This window comes from Octodon degus, unplaced genomic scaffold (assembly GCF_000260255.1).
Source record: "Octodon degus isolate 3935 unplaced genomic scaffold, OctDeg1.0 scaffold00005, whole genome shotgun sequence".
Taxonomy (NCBI): Eukaryota; Metazoa; Chordata; class Mammalia; order Rodentia; family Octodontidae; genus Octodon; species Octodon degus.
The window spans coordinates 27,291,922-27,307,271 of record NW_004524581.1 but is presented as its reverse complement, the minus strand read 5'-3'; the positions used below and the strand labels follow the sequence as shown (position 1 = coordinate 27,307,271).

General features: G+C 38.5%; 1 protein-coding gene and 1 pseudogene across 2 annotated transcripts in view; one reads left to right on the top strand and one right to left on the bottom strand.

Annotated features, from left to right (window-relative positions):
- Window positions 1-15,350, bottom strand: part of Zfand3 (zinc finger AN1-type containing 3) — a 339,956-nt gene that overhangs the window by 29,414 nt on the left and 295,192 nt on the right. The gene's annotated exons all lie outside the window — the stretch shown is intronic.
- Window positions 3,451-3,997, top strand: LOC105742596 (annotated as a pseudogene).

Here is a 15,350-nt window from a genome sequence, read left to right as displayed (position 1 = left end):
GCTTTCTCTTGAGAACACAATCTAGTCTGGCTGTATCACACAAAGCCAACAAACTCCCATGCCATGTTCTCCAAACCCTTGTTTCTTGCCCAGTGTTTACTAAGAGGACAAGGATATCACATCAGAGCCTGCAGTCAAAGGAAACTGTGACCAAGGATCATGTGACTAAATGAGGCATGAAAATTTTAAGAAAAATCAGTGTAACTATCAATTTTCTTGGTCTGAAGGTAATCATTGCTTAATTTGTGACAGAGAAACTAAAACAAAGATTTTTGAAAACATTCTGAAGAGAATTTCTTAATTATGCATTCCTAAGCATTGCAGAAAAGTGTTGAGAATTTCAATGTAGGAACACATTTTAACTGGAAAGCTTGACTGGAGACAATAAACAGAGCTACTTTTAAAATTCTGTTTGGTCTCTGACAGAAATTTGTTCCTTACTGTCACTGTTCTTGTCTTTATTACTCATGTTCTCTCCTAAAATTTTCCAAATATATTGTGTCAGGCCTGTCAGAGCTGAATCCCAATCTCTCTTAATCTCCTGTCACCATGCAGCTGGCAGCCTGCACACACCTGGGCTGCTAACCAGGGCTGCGGCCTGCTGACACTTGAGCAAGTTCTCCTCCCTCTGTACAAGCCAACACTCGACATGGAACAGGAGAGTGGGAAAAGCCAAGTGCCAACAAGACAAGAAGGTCTTTTTCTATTCCCTTCACCCCACCTTCCTTTACTTCTCTGCAAGAAAGATGAATCTGTTTCATCTCAGGCTCTATGACAGCACTGGAGGTACTCAATCAGGTTTTCAGAACCTATCAGCGTCTTGGCAGACTGACGTCTATGATCCCCACAGCCTGTGCAAACATCAGTAAGAGCAGTAAGTAATGAACCTTCACACATCACTCTGCCTCCCCTTTGGCCATTTAAGGGGAGCTTAACCTGCTGAAAACTACCTCCATGAAAACTACCTCTCTCACTGGAAAAACTGATAAAACAGACTTGGAAAAAGCCTGTTTTACAAAGCACTTTTCTTTGTGCTCCTCCTGATGCTTTGCACTCAGATGTATATGCAAGGATTAGACTCATCCTCTCCTGCCATTTTATTCTGTGTGCCACAAATACACTTCAAGAACTGAAAACTCCCTCATTACCCATTACATTTTTTTCACCCATTTTATTCAAATTGGATCTCCCCTTCCTTTCTCATCTTCATGGCCCCTGAAAAATTTTGGAGTAATAAATCTTGTTTTTTTAAAAAAAAACATTACATGGAAAGAAAATGAGGTTCTAGAGGTTGATTATGAGAATTTTGTAGAGTATGTTATTATTTCCATTTGATATGAAGATAAATCTAGATTGAAACACACCTAGGGTGCCAAATCCTAATCAGAATAATTTAAAGTCAGTTGTTTATACTCTTGTCAGGTAACATAATTCCTAAAAATTAATCCTCCTCTTCTCTTCCAATCCCATTCTCTGCCCCCAAATTATTTTTCCTGGCCCTCTCCTTTCCTATTAGATACTGAGGTAGAACAGAAAAATTAAAGTAGAAAGGAGACAAGGAAATAATTTTGAGAAAACTGCAGCCTCAAGACAATAGTTACCCAAGGATACAATGTATTCCCACTCCCTGCACCGGCTTTACTCCCAGGAGCCTCTCTCGTACATTCCCAAGACTCTTAAAGATGCTATTCATTTGTAACTTGGGCCTGTGTCTTTCTCTGGAACCTATAATGCACAAATCCCCGACTGCCACCTTTACAGAAACACCACTATTAACTGCATAACGCTATAAATTTTACATTATTATTGTACCAGGGATTGAACTCAACCTTGCACTTGCCAGGCAGGCATTTATGCCACTGAGTTATCTTCCCAGCCTCCCCCCCCCACTAAATTTTAAGCACATCATTCAGTATGTATTTTCAACTAGTTGATAAAAGTCACATTTGCTAAAGCCCACTGTTGGACAACCTGATAGACACTAGGTAAATGATAAGCAACTCAAAAGATAACCTAGGCCATCCATCTTGAGAGTATCCCAAGACCTTATGAACACCCAGAATCCCAGACCAGTGTACTGCACCCCTCAAACACCCTCCCTTTCCCTTTGAGTGTGTTACTTCTTTGATTCTAATAATATTTGCCTAAGTCTCTCACTGGAGCATCCTGAAATGTTTTTCTGTGATGTTAAGTCAAGAACCTGTCTAGGGCAAGCTAAAGTCCCCTCTTCTTTTTAGGGAGGAATTTTTTGTCATACATTCTGTGACAATGCTTGAGGGAAGCCTCATCTTCCTTCTAAATCCCAAGACTAAGAGTAAACCTCAGTCTCTTCTTCCTGCTTGGAATACTACATGGGGAGACCTGAGAGGAGTAAGGCCAAGGATGTAAGGATCTACCTGAGTTTGGAGGGGGGGGGGAAGGTCTCTGTCCCTCTCAATATGTTCAAGAAACATTAGGGCATCAGAAATGTGGGAGCCACTATAATCTGACTCATGCAAAGGAGCTTCTGCAGAATTTCTTTCTTTTTTCAGAACCAGGGACTGAACTCAGACCCCTGTGTTTGCCAGGGAAGTGCTTATTCTACCTGGCCCCTTGCAGAACGATCTTTGACTAGAGGACAGACTGAAAAGGAGTAATACACACAGAAAAGTCATGGCTCATGATGTATGTCCTTCTGAAGACAAGTACCCACATGCCCCAAAGTATATTTAAAGGCTTGGATTAGGGCTCTCATTTCCTCACACCCATTTTGCTTTCCCATTCCTCATGTACAGGACCCAGGAAACTTATCCTGGAGGTACATTTGATATCAGAAGTAAGTGGGGAAAAATATAATAAAAAGTCATTAAAAATTAAAAAAAAAAAAAGAAGTAAGTGGGTACAAATTCATAAAAGGCTCACCCAGGAGAATCATGACGCTGAATATCAGTGTTGGGAGAAGACCTCTTTGCCTTATTCCTAGTCTTAAGGAGAAGCAAACTGGTCTTTATTCAACTTTTTATTTTGAAGAATTCCAAAAATATTAGCACCTGTTTTCAGATTAATCCCTGACACTATGCCACATTCTTTAAACTCTCTTAACGTTCTTTAAACTTGCACTTTTTCCTGGAAATCAGTGATGGTGAATCTCTTAGAGCTTACAATGGTACAAACAGCACACTGTGGCATGTGTGCCATGGGTTTGCCACCAATGCCCTAAACCATCTAAAAGTTGCAAATAACCAAATTACTTTAATCTGGAATATACAGATTAAGAGCCTAGGAATACTGATCAGTGCAAAAGCCCTGGGCTCACTGCACAGCACCACCAAAAGGGGGCAGTAGAAACAGACATCTCAGCACTGCCCCTGGGCCCCCTGCGCACCTGTGCCCATGGAGGGGCAGGTGCGCAGGCTGAGACTCTGTGGACCTGTGACCGAGCATCCAAGGCTCTTCAAGTCTGCAGTAAACATGGCCTCCAATAAAACTACATTGAAAAAAAAAAAAAAAATAGGGAAGAAACAAAATGGAAAAAGTAAAAAAGGTGAGGAAGCAGAACCTGAAGAATTTGTGGTAGAAAAAGTACTGGACCGATGTGTGATGAATGGGAAGATGGAGTATTTTCTGAAGTGGAAGGGATTTACAGATGCTGACAATACATGGGAGCCTGAAGGAAATTTAGATTGTCCAGAGTTAATTGAAGCATTTCTTAATTTGCAAAAAGCTGGTATAGAAAAGGATACAAAAAGAAAACCTTTATTTGACAGTGACTCTGATGACAGCAAGTCAAAGAAAAAAAAAGAGAGGCTGTTGACAAACCTAGAGGTTTTGCTAGAGGTCTTGATCCTGAATAATTGGCACCACAGATAGTAGCAGAGAACTGATGTTTGTCATGAAATGGAAAGATTCAGATGAGGCTGACTTGGTGCTGGCAAAAGAGGCAAACATAAAATGTCCTCAAATCGTAATTGCTCTTTATGAAGAGAGACTAACTTGGCATTCTTGTCCAGGAAAATGAAGTTCAATAACTTACATCATATATATATATATATATATATAAAATCTTGGTTTTGGTTTAGTAGTATAGAAAAAAATTCTAATGAAAATCAGGTTTAATATGTCAGTTTTGAAAGTAGTACATGGGGGAGTTGCTGGGTTTTGTTTTGTATCTACAGCACTGGTTACTTTGAACAAATAAATAAAGCTTTTGTAGTTGCTATCTTTATCAGAAAACAGCATTTGGTAGCCTGATACATTTCCTTTGCTTTTCTAAATGTTGGGGGGAATTGTCCATAGTCCAAATCAGAACTCACGTTTCAATTCATATGCTTAAGGACCATTCTGACCATTTTTTGTTTGTGTGTGTATACATAAAGTTCCTATGTAAGTGGTTTTTGTTTTTAAACATTCACCAAAACAAAAACTATGGGTGATGAACTCATGTTTGAGATGCCATCATTCTAAGGAACCTAAGAAACAAATCCCTTCCAGTTAAATAGAAAGTTTTCCTGAAGCCATGACCTTTTAAGTTAAATAAATGGTTTTGTGGTTCATTGGACAGTTTAAAGTAGATATTTTCAAAGCAGCCTATCAGAATCTGTATCTGTCTTTAGTCACAAAAATGCAATTTACTTCCAAAATTCCCCCCCAAAAAAGTCCTATCTAGCTGGGCATGGCGATGCATGCCTATAATATCAGCACCTGGGAGGCTGAAGCAGGAGGATTTTGAAAGTTCAAGATCAGCCTGGTCTACAAAGTGAGCACAAGGCCAGACCCTGTCTCAAAAAGAGAAAAAAATTCTTATTTCTATCAACAACTTCCCCACCCGAATAAGGTAACAAGTCAAAACTTGGTTTGTTTCAATTCACTAAGGAAGACTTAACAAGGGAACATTAAAAATTCCTCAAGACTCATTACTTCATAGCAAGTTGAAATCTGCACTCAAAAGTCAGGATTCATGTATGTCTTAAGACTTGGCTCACGGAAACCTACTGAGTGGCTGAAATTGTTCACAATTTAGGACCTAGAATAAGTGAGTGGACAAACTTGTAATCTAAACTACTGACCTGTGTGTTATTTCTTGACCTCAACTTGTTCCTTACATGCAGGCTCAATCTTTTCAGTATTCGGGTTACCGTTTTCAGCAGAAGCCAGGAAAACAACTCTGTAGTAGTCAGAACATTACCCTAATGTATATTGTTTACTTTATTGTAAATAATGGGGAGCAGTGGTCAATAAATATTTTTATATTCCTTTAAAACAAAACAGATATCTTCTGAACTTCAGAGCTATGTATGATTTTTAACTCGTCTGTCATCACCCCATTCTTCTGAGTGAGGCCTGTCCTTTGAAACATCTTTTCTTATGTAAACTGATGCTCATCTTTTTCTCTTTACCAAAAAATTACCAAGTAAATATAGATCATCTCTGAGTTTGAGGAGCAAAGGTATTTAAGAATACCAGTTTGAAGGGCCTGGAGGTTGGCTCAGTGGAGTAAGTGCTTCCTGCAAAGTGCAAGGGCCTGAGTTCAATCCCCAGTTCAAAAAAAAAAAAGAATACCAGTTTGATTAGGCTTTAGAGAAATAAAGATGTAATTTTTTTTTTCTTTTTGTCTTTGTGAGACAGGTTTTCACCATGTAGTTCAGGCTGGCTTTGCACTCACTTTGTAGCCCAACTGTCCTAGAACTTGCAGCAATCCTCCTGCCTCAGCCTCCTGCTGGGATCATAGCTGTATGCCACCACACTGGCAAAAATGTACTATTTAACCTCCCTTCCAGTTTGACTATAGTTGGTTCAGTGCCACCACCTTCTCTGGCCACCTGCATTCCGATGTATCTCACTAAATATCAACAGTCATGTCTTTTTGGATACACAGGTGGCTTTCTCTTCTCAACTTTTCTCTATCAGGTATATTTTAGCCCTTTATTATCATTATTAAATGTTTACAGATAAAGGTAGGTTCTCCTGTAGTTATGTAAGAAATAATACACAGAGCTCATATACCCTTCATTCAGTTTTCTCTGATGGCAGCATCTTACAAAACCCTAGCACGGTATGAAAACCAGGTGACCGATTTATACAGCATCAAGATATTCAACATTTCCATCACCATGGGGATCTTTTGTACTACCCTTTTACAGCCAGCCTACTTCCGTCCCTCCCTGCTGGAAACCTAGCAACACTGACAATTACTAATCTGTCCTCCATTTCCATAATTGTGTCATTTAAAAAATGTCATATACAAGAATATATACGTACATAACCTTTTTTTAAAGTTCATTTTTAGGATTACTTATCAGAGTAGGTGGATATGACAAAATCCACCTACTTCCTTAAATAATTCCTTCAGCAATGCTTGTACTAATAAATGCTGACACGAAGTTCAATACCTATGCTTTCTAAAGATTTTTACACATGGTACCCCATTTAGTTTTTACAAGGCTAGTACTAGCACTACCAGCATTTCACACATGAGAAATCTGAGGCACAAGTTAGGAGAAATATTCAAGATCACAGGGCCACAGAAGAAACCGAGCCAAGAGAGGCTGGCTAGAGACTTTGCTATTAATCATTATGCTGCCCTGTCCCCAACATGACAAAGACTCTACTACTGCTCTCCCATGAAAGTAGCTTCCCATTTTGAAGACAAGTTTCTGCTACTATCTGTGTATAAACTCCAAGCTGCATCTGGAAAGGGCAAAGGGGGCAGACCCTGGGCCAAGTACAGGAATGAAAACCAGCTCCTCTGCTCTACATAGGGTCCTCTTGTCCACATAAGATCATCAATTTCTTTAGGATGCATCTCTGCTGAATTACTTTCCTTATCCTTTGTTCTTACACTATGATTTATAAGATTTCTCATACCATTTCCTTCCCATACCTGCTAAAGTCTCTGGATTCTGTGGACTGTACTCACACTATTTAGTTTATATAAAATCAGCTTTATTCACTTCTTTTTTGATTTGCTGACTATATAATCTTGGGCCTAATCATGCATGGATTGAGATACTCTGGTGTTACCTGAAAAAAGTCTATCCACAGGGGTTTATGAAATTTGTAGGATAATACAAAAGTGACCCCTAATAACACAAGAAAAGTCAAATTTTAATTTTTACTTCTTTTAATAAATTAGAAAAGGCAATAAAACATGGGCTCCAAAGGCAGAAGCCAAAGACTCTTCTTTGCAACCATCCTGGCAACCTCCACCACTCAAACATCAGACCTCTTTACAAAAAGGCAGTCAAGGGTTCATAGCCTATAAACCCACAAGCCATTTCCTGGGCTTATCTGAAAAACCCTAGCTACCACCCTGTAGTCACCACCCTCATTTGTAGTAAAGTGCCACTTCTACTGCACTACTGACTAAAAAGGCATCAACATTAGAACCTTTAGAACAGCAGTAAGTACAGCAGTCATCCTTTGTAGCAAATACTTGGCACACCATTACTTCCTGTTTCAACTCTATTAGACCTTTCCTGTCCAACTAAACCACAATGCTTTTCCCCATGGACTTTTCAGCTTTCACTGAAACTGACAATCCTCAATAGATAATCTTGCTTTTTTATAACCTGCTTTTATATTTTAGAGTTCAACCAGACCTATAATGCATAGTTACAAAAAACTACTGTTTACAGTATCAAGAGCACAATACAAAATAAGGGTACGTTATTACAGTGTGATAAAACAGAAAAACAAGATTAGGAAACCTAACAGAAAGCTGCAATTCAAGGGGCGTAACCCAAATCCTTTGCTTTTTGTGCCTTGACTATAAATCAGTCTGTAACCATGAAGATTCAAATTCTTTGTCTTGTGTTCGACTATCTTTTCTAGTTTTATCAGAGAAATAATACTGGCTATGATTTTTATCTATTCAAGGAATGAGAAATTTGAAAGGTGCATAAAGTCTTTATATACCCAGACATGCTCATACAAGAATTGTGCATACGATAGTCAATACTGTTTTTATTTAGTCTCTCAGAACATTCATGCAGAGGTTAAACTTCCATAAAAATTTGCAGACAGTCTTCTACCTGCTCTGTGGTTCCACAAGACCTAGAGGTCTTACTTTGCCTTACAAAATTATATAACTGATTTGAGCAGCTGGGTAGTACCTATTGTTAAAAAGTCACTTCTTACTGTTGACATAGTTGAAGAAGCCCAGAGGGAGCAGGTAAGGCCAGAAGTTTAAATAATATTGTATTCCAATAACTTGGTCTCCAAAGCATGAGTGACTTGCCCTCAACTTGATCTGGAGCTGATTTCTCTGTCAGAAAGACTGAAAATAGGCACCTTTACAGGAAAATGCTGCAATATACAGATGTGGAATGGGGGAGGTGGATACAGATGAATGAAATACCAGTTTTCCAAATTATTCTTTAAAAAATACATATAAGGCAGAGTATCTCAGTGGCACAGTGCCTGACTGGCAAACGGACATCCTGAGTTAAGATTCCCCGGACCAAAAAGAAAAACAAACAAAAATAACATCCACCATAGAGAAGTTGTCAAATACTTCCAGAAAAGTCATCTCACCTGTGTGAGGCTTAACTGTCCTCTCTGTGTTTTTAATCTTCTATAATCTGCTGTGTTTCCTATCTGACTTATAATGCAATCTTCTATTGCAAGGTGGGAGCAAAATGAGCAGTTTAATACTCTGCTGGTGCTCAACAGTAAAACAACAATGGAAGAAAACGACAAAAGTGAAAGCAGATCTCTGTAAACAGAACCAGTTCCCAGTGATGGCAATCTCACCAGGACAGACCATCATCCTATAGGACATATGCTCCAGTTCTCATATAAAGGAAAAATGTTTGAATGTTTACATTTTGATGTTTAAAAAAAAAAAAAAAAGCCAGAATGCATAAATGAGTAGATGATAAAAATAAATAGCTGATTGGTTTCTTAAACTATTTTTTGTTTCAAATTTACTGTCAGCTTAATTCAGTTCCTCTTCCCACCTATCACTTATGTTTCCTCTACCCTAAATCTAGTGTTTTGACTCACTGCTCCCTGTGAAAATCCTTAAGATTATAAATAACTTGTTTATGTCTCATTCTACCTCCTTTTGATGTGAGGCTCATGAACCTAAATTCAGATTTCTTTCAGAATGCCAAGATAAAGGTTGGTAGCTCTTTTCTCCCTAAGAATAGGTGTTCCTTTTGTATGGTTGTATTACAGTTAATTAAGTGTGCAAAGAGTTTAGGAGGACTAAAGAAAGACACTTTAAGAAAATGGTATACTAAAGAAAAAAAGTGTTAGTTTAAAACAAGCTGCTAGAAAATCTGAGAAAAGGAACTGTGCATCAGAATTATTATAAATACTATCTTTAGTCAGTATTTGAAACGTAAGAAAAGTACCTAATATGTTAACCTCAATTCAACTTACCTGCTCAAATCTCTTCTGTAAGATAATTATCAAGATGCCCACACTGTGAATATACTAAAAGTTAACTATATGTTACATTAATATTAAAGGTCCTATTTTGAAAAGACTGTGACCATATAGAATAATTTCTTCATTTTAAGAATTATATGTATTTTGTTTGTTTGTTTTAAATATATGTAATAAAGGGTCTCACTACACAGATTGGACTCCTAGTGATCCTCCTGCTTCCAGCCTCCCCCGTGTTGGGATTACAGGTGTACACCACCACGTCCATGTGATGCCAAGTCCCTGCACTTGCCTAAGCAGGTGCTTAGTCCACTGAGCTATCTCGCCAGCCCTTTATGCATATGGCTTTAGTACAGAATAACCACAATCCTGAATCTGCAACAACTAAGAATACTAAGTCTGCGATCTACTCAAATGGCTAGGTGTATGAATACAATACCCACACATACATATACGGACATACACAGAGACATAAAAACAGATGTATGATAATGTTAATATTAAGAGTCTGGGGAGTGGGTACACAAGAATTTTATGTATGGTTAACTTTTCTGTAAGTCTATGTTTAAACACACACACACATACACACCCCTCACCACCATATTTCAGAATAGCTGCACTTGGAAGTAAATGGCAAGAGAGCATGCTGAATTCTTTGCCAGAAACATTGACACTGCTTGGGGCTCATGAGAAACGCATGACAAGATGGTTGTGGCAGGTCGGCTAAGAGTAAGGTTAAAGCTTGTACTTCCCCAGGTTTGTAGTGAAATCAATACCTGTAAGTGTACTTTAATGATTAGTTACAGACTTTTATATGTTATATTTTCAAGTCTATAATTCCTCCAACCCTAGTAAGAACCCATTTTAACGGTGTGTCAATTGTTCCACCTGATTTTCCAGGAAGGAGGAAGCCCAAGTCCTTTACGTGATTTTTATCTTCTAGAAATGGCCTTATCAACAGGACACCAAGGAAAAAGTAGACCTCAGTAAGTCCACTGAATATTGTCAGTTATAGGAACCATCAGTCAGCGTCAAGTTGGAGGACAATGCAACCACAGTCAATGCCTTCCATTCAAAATGGTACTGTAGGGCTGGGGAGATAGCTCAGAAGAATAAGCACTTCCCTAGCAAGCGCAAGGTCCCGAGTTCAATCTCTGGTACCACAAAAAAAAAAAAAAGGTACTGCATTAAGTCTTACCCACCAACTCCCATCCAACTCTCTTATAAAAGCCATCTTATGTATTTACACATATAATTCAAGCTATAATGTAATAGCATAATTTTTGGAGAAGAGTTCTACTTTTTTGGGGGGTAGGGAACAATAGTACTCTATAATTTTTCTTCCAATTAAAAATCAAATATGTACTTTGGCCCACATTCAAGATATTTTTTTTTCTTAGTGGGGATCGAACTCAGGACCTTGTGCTTGCAAGGCAGGAACTTAGGCCACTGAGCTCTTTCCCTGGCTCCAAGATAAAATTTTGAAGAAGTGTCTACTGTAGTCTCTGGTCCTTGCTAAAATAAGGAAAAATGGGTACAATCTGAGTTAAGAGTCCTATTTTCTTGCTTATCTATATATACATTTCTAATAAGTTTGGAAAGGGCAGGCAGATGAATGTGGGAAATGCATACCATGTAACTAATTCCCCCACCCATTGAGCTAATAGAGATGTGGCTTATTTAAAATTCTGAGTTGTGGTTCTGCTATTCGAGAATGGCATTCTGAAACTCTGTAGGTGGATACTGGTAATGAAATAGAGAATTCAGAACGGCAGGGAGCATAAGGCCAAATAAGCTTTTATAGCAGAATGTGTGTCTGCACCAAAAATAATTACACACATATAGTGGGAGGCTACTTAACTGAGCCCACAGAGGCACTTGGCTGTTCAGACAACTAATCACAATATGAAGTCCCCTATGACAAAAATGCTTCCAAGGTTAAACTGTCTGATTTTTAATCATAAACAAGTTAATTTATTGGCTAAAGTATCTTTCTATGCCTAAATGCAACAGTCATTCTTTTTTTATTTTTGGCCAAAAATTGAACCATAATAAAAATATACAGTAACAATCCATGGCCCCCATAGAGATATGCCCAAATAGTAGCGTTCAATTAAAAGTGGGGGACCCAAAACACATACAACCCCCCCCAAAAAAAAATCCCTTAAGAGCTCAGGAAATAGCTACATTTATTTTTCAGAACACAAGCTTATGAAATTTCTAGAATTACTTTCCACCAATATATACAGTAAAATTTAACTTTTAAAACAAGCTTGACAAAACAAAGCAAAAAGCAGTTTGATTTTCTCAGTTCTAGTACCCAATTTTCCTAAGAAAGCACAAAAGGCTTTCTAGGTCTCCTGCCACCCACTGTCCAGATTTAATAAAACACAGGCTGGAACTGCTCCTCCTCCTGACTCCACTGGTCTGTCCGTCCATGCCTGCCTTCTGGACTGACCTTCTGTCCTTATGACCAACTTCTGACTCCATCTCTTTGTCCAGTCACAGTGCCTGCCTGGGTTCTTTTTCACCTCTCCTTTATACTCTCTTCATTTTAATGAACCCACTTTATTATTTTTTAATGCATTTGGTTGTTACAGAGTCTTACTATGCAGCTCAGACTCAGTGATCCTCTTGCCCTTCAGGCTCCCCACTGCTGGGATTACAGGGGTGCGCCACCACACCCTGATTCTGTGGCTGGCGCAACATGTGGTGCTGGGAATCAAACCGTGGTCCCAGCACTTGCTTAAGCTTGCCTAAGCAGGCACTTTAGTCGGCTGAGCTATCTCGCCAGCCCCTAATGAACCCACTTTAAAAAGAATAACTCTATATGTAACATAGTTAATAAATGACAGAAATTTTTAATGAATTTCCTTAACTTCATTTTTTTAAAAAATTTGTACTGTACAATGTTTACATTCCTTGTGTGAAGTGCTGAATTCAGTGGACTGAAGGAGACTGAAGCTGAAGCCTGGCGGCTGCAAATCACAGTATGCAAGGAAAAATCTTCAGACGCTTTGGGCTCAGAAGGAGCAAAAATGAGGAGCAGCAGAATCAGAAACAGGCAGAAATCAGGGTAAACAAGTGAAAACGTGTTTGTCCAACAACTGCACTAAGTTTGTACTTCCAACCCTGGCAGCTAGCCCACTTTACATGGCAAAAATCACAGGAGTTTTTCTCTAAATGAACTAATGTGTGTATAGACAAAGCTGTTTCTATGGTCTCTCAAAGTCAAATTCTGAATTTGGAAGCCTGGTATAGGATCTCAACTTAAACCAATTCTGCTACTTAATAACTTTCACCTCTCTCTGTCACACACAGAGCCTCCAGTAAAAAATAATCCTACTCAAAAAAGAAACATGGGGCCAGGGAGAGACCTCAGTAGAATAAGTGCCTGTCTGGGAAGCACAAGGTCCTGAGTTCAAACCCAGGTACCACAGAAAGAAAGAAAAGAAAACTGTCCTACTAACCTGTTTTGAAACTCTCATTGCTACTTCTCAATCAATGATATAGATATAGATATAGATATAGATATAGATATATAGATATAGATATGAGGGGGGTGGGCAGAAAACTTAAAAACTCAACAGATGGGCCCGGGAGATGGCTCAGTAGAATAAGTGCTTGCCTGGCAAGTGCAAGGGCCTGAGTTCAATCCCTGATTCCACCAAAAGAGGGAAAAAAAAAAAAAAAAAGGTCAACAGAAAGCCAGGATTTGCAAGGCAAAGGAGAACCATAATATGAAGAAGGCTAAACTAAACAGAAAAGTTGGCCTACAGATAGAGCCAACTCACTGAAGACAAAAGTGTAGTAACTAATTCATAAGCCCAAAAGATACTATGTAATTATTACTATATTTATAAAAAATAGGCTATAAAAAAGAAATCTTCAGAGAACAAGAGCAAGCTTACTACAAGCATGATTACTGAAATAAAATCAAAAGAAGGGTTGGAAGGCAAAGTTTACAGAATTATCCAGACAGTAAAAAAGGAAATGGACATTATATGAGAAAGACATAAAAGTAACGCTATCGGATGGACAAATAGCTCAGTGGATTAAAGCTCCTGCTTAGACAGATGCAGGGACTAGAGGTTCAATTCCCAGCTTGCCATGCTGGCCCCACCCCTGGGACTCGCTGAGACAGTGTCTGAGACTGGGCATGGTAGCGTGCACCTGTAATCCCAGTGCTTGGGAGGCTGAAAACAGGAGGATTACTACAAGTACAATCTGTGTAGTGAGACCCTATAGAACAAGTACTAAAATCCATAAAAAATTTATAAAAAGAATCAATGCTATCAATATAACAGTTTCAACATCTAAGTTATAAGCCTCAAAAGGAGACAACTGGGGGAATATCAAAGCCTTTCTATAAGAGAACAATCTAGGGAGCCTCTCAAGTATTAAATACTTGAATGATAAAAAATTACCCACTGGACACTTCAGTACAAATTTCAGAACAGCAGTAATAAAAACATAATTCTGAGTTTGTAAAGCTTAAGAAAAAGCCCAGATTGAGTGCTAATGAAAACAAGGGGTTGGGGATTTAGCTCAGTGGCTGAATTCCTCCCTAGCTAGGTCCAGTCCTCAGCACCAAAACCAAAAAAATGAGAGTGGGAGAGAGGGAGAGAAGGAAGGAGGGAGGGGGAGAGGGAGGGGAAAAGAAAGGACTGGAAACCAACCAATGGCATCTGCTGTCAGCAATAACACAGAACATAGGAAACAAGGAAGCAATGACTTTCATCCAAGAATTCTTCTGCAAACTTTCCATCAAGCTGGGAGGTAGGAAAGACATTTTTAGATAACCATGAACTCCAACACTTCTCTTTGGCACTGATTTGGAGTTGCATTTGGGGGAAAAACAGGAGAATAAAAGTAATGGCTGGGGAGATAACTCAGTAGAATAAAAGCACAGGGTCCTGAGTTTGAGCTCTCATACAAAAAAGGGGGGGGAGCAGGAGGAGGAGGAGCAGGAGGAGCAGGAGGAGCAGGAGCAGGAGCAGAAAGTCAGAGCAGTGAAAAAAAGTTACTGGTAAAAGTGTAGGCTTAAAGAGTATCTTATAAAAGGTATAAATAAAGAGTTAGAAATAAAGGAATGACAAAACCAAACAGTGCAAGAAAAAGTAGTTATGTATGCCTGGAAAAAAGCCATAATGAATTACTAAAACTCAAATATAAAATGACCAAAAATGCTGCATGGTTTCTGAGTAACTGAAAGCATGTAACAACTAATCTGATGTTGTATAGGAACACACTTTTTCAGTAGCACTGGATACCTGACATCAGACCCAAAGAAAAAAGAAATACTGCCTGGCAAGGAATACCTAGAGTTATAATAATGTAAGTGACATTTATTGGCCTTCATTTAAACACAACACAACAAAACAAAAACACCTCTATGAACAGAAAGAATATGGAATATCTGCTTGTGGTTGCAGACCTGAAGATATATCTTAACAATTAAAATAACTTTAAGAGTCTAGGTACCTCTGATAGGTATGATGTTTCTCTAATCAAATGTACTAATATTTGCATTAAGGCATGGTGCTGAAGGTTTAGGGATCAAGAAAGAAAATGAAAAATAATATGACATTAAAGACTGGAATGAGAACTAGCGTGAACTAAATCTTCGCATTTCATACCAGTTGACATTTCAAAACAGCTCAAGCGTTTTTTTTTCCTCCTACTACCTACAGCACAGAATGAAAGTACTAAAAGAGCGACTGGCTAGAAAAAAAGGTTGGTCAGTTTTATGGAACAGGATTGCCCCTAGACTGTCATTTTCTCTTCTAAGCTATTCTGTGGTACAATGTGCCACCATAACTTACTTCTGTAAACACAAAAGCTTTTGATGGGAAGAAAAAAAAAAAAAAAGGAAGTTAGTACCACTTGTTTCTTCATTGGTCTTCTCTTCTGAATCAAATGTGTACTCAAAGAAGGTGTCATTTTAGCTCATATAAAAAATTTAAACCAAAAAAGTGGGA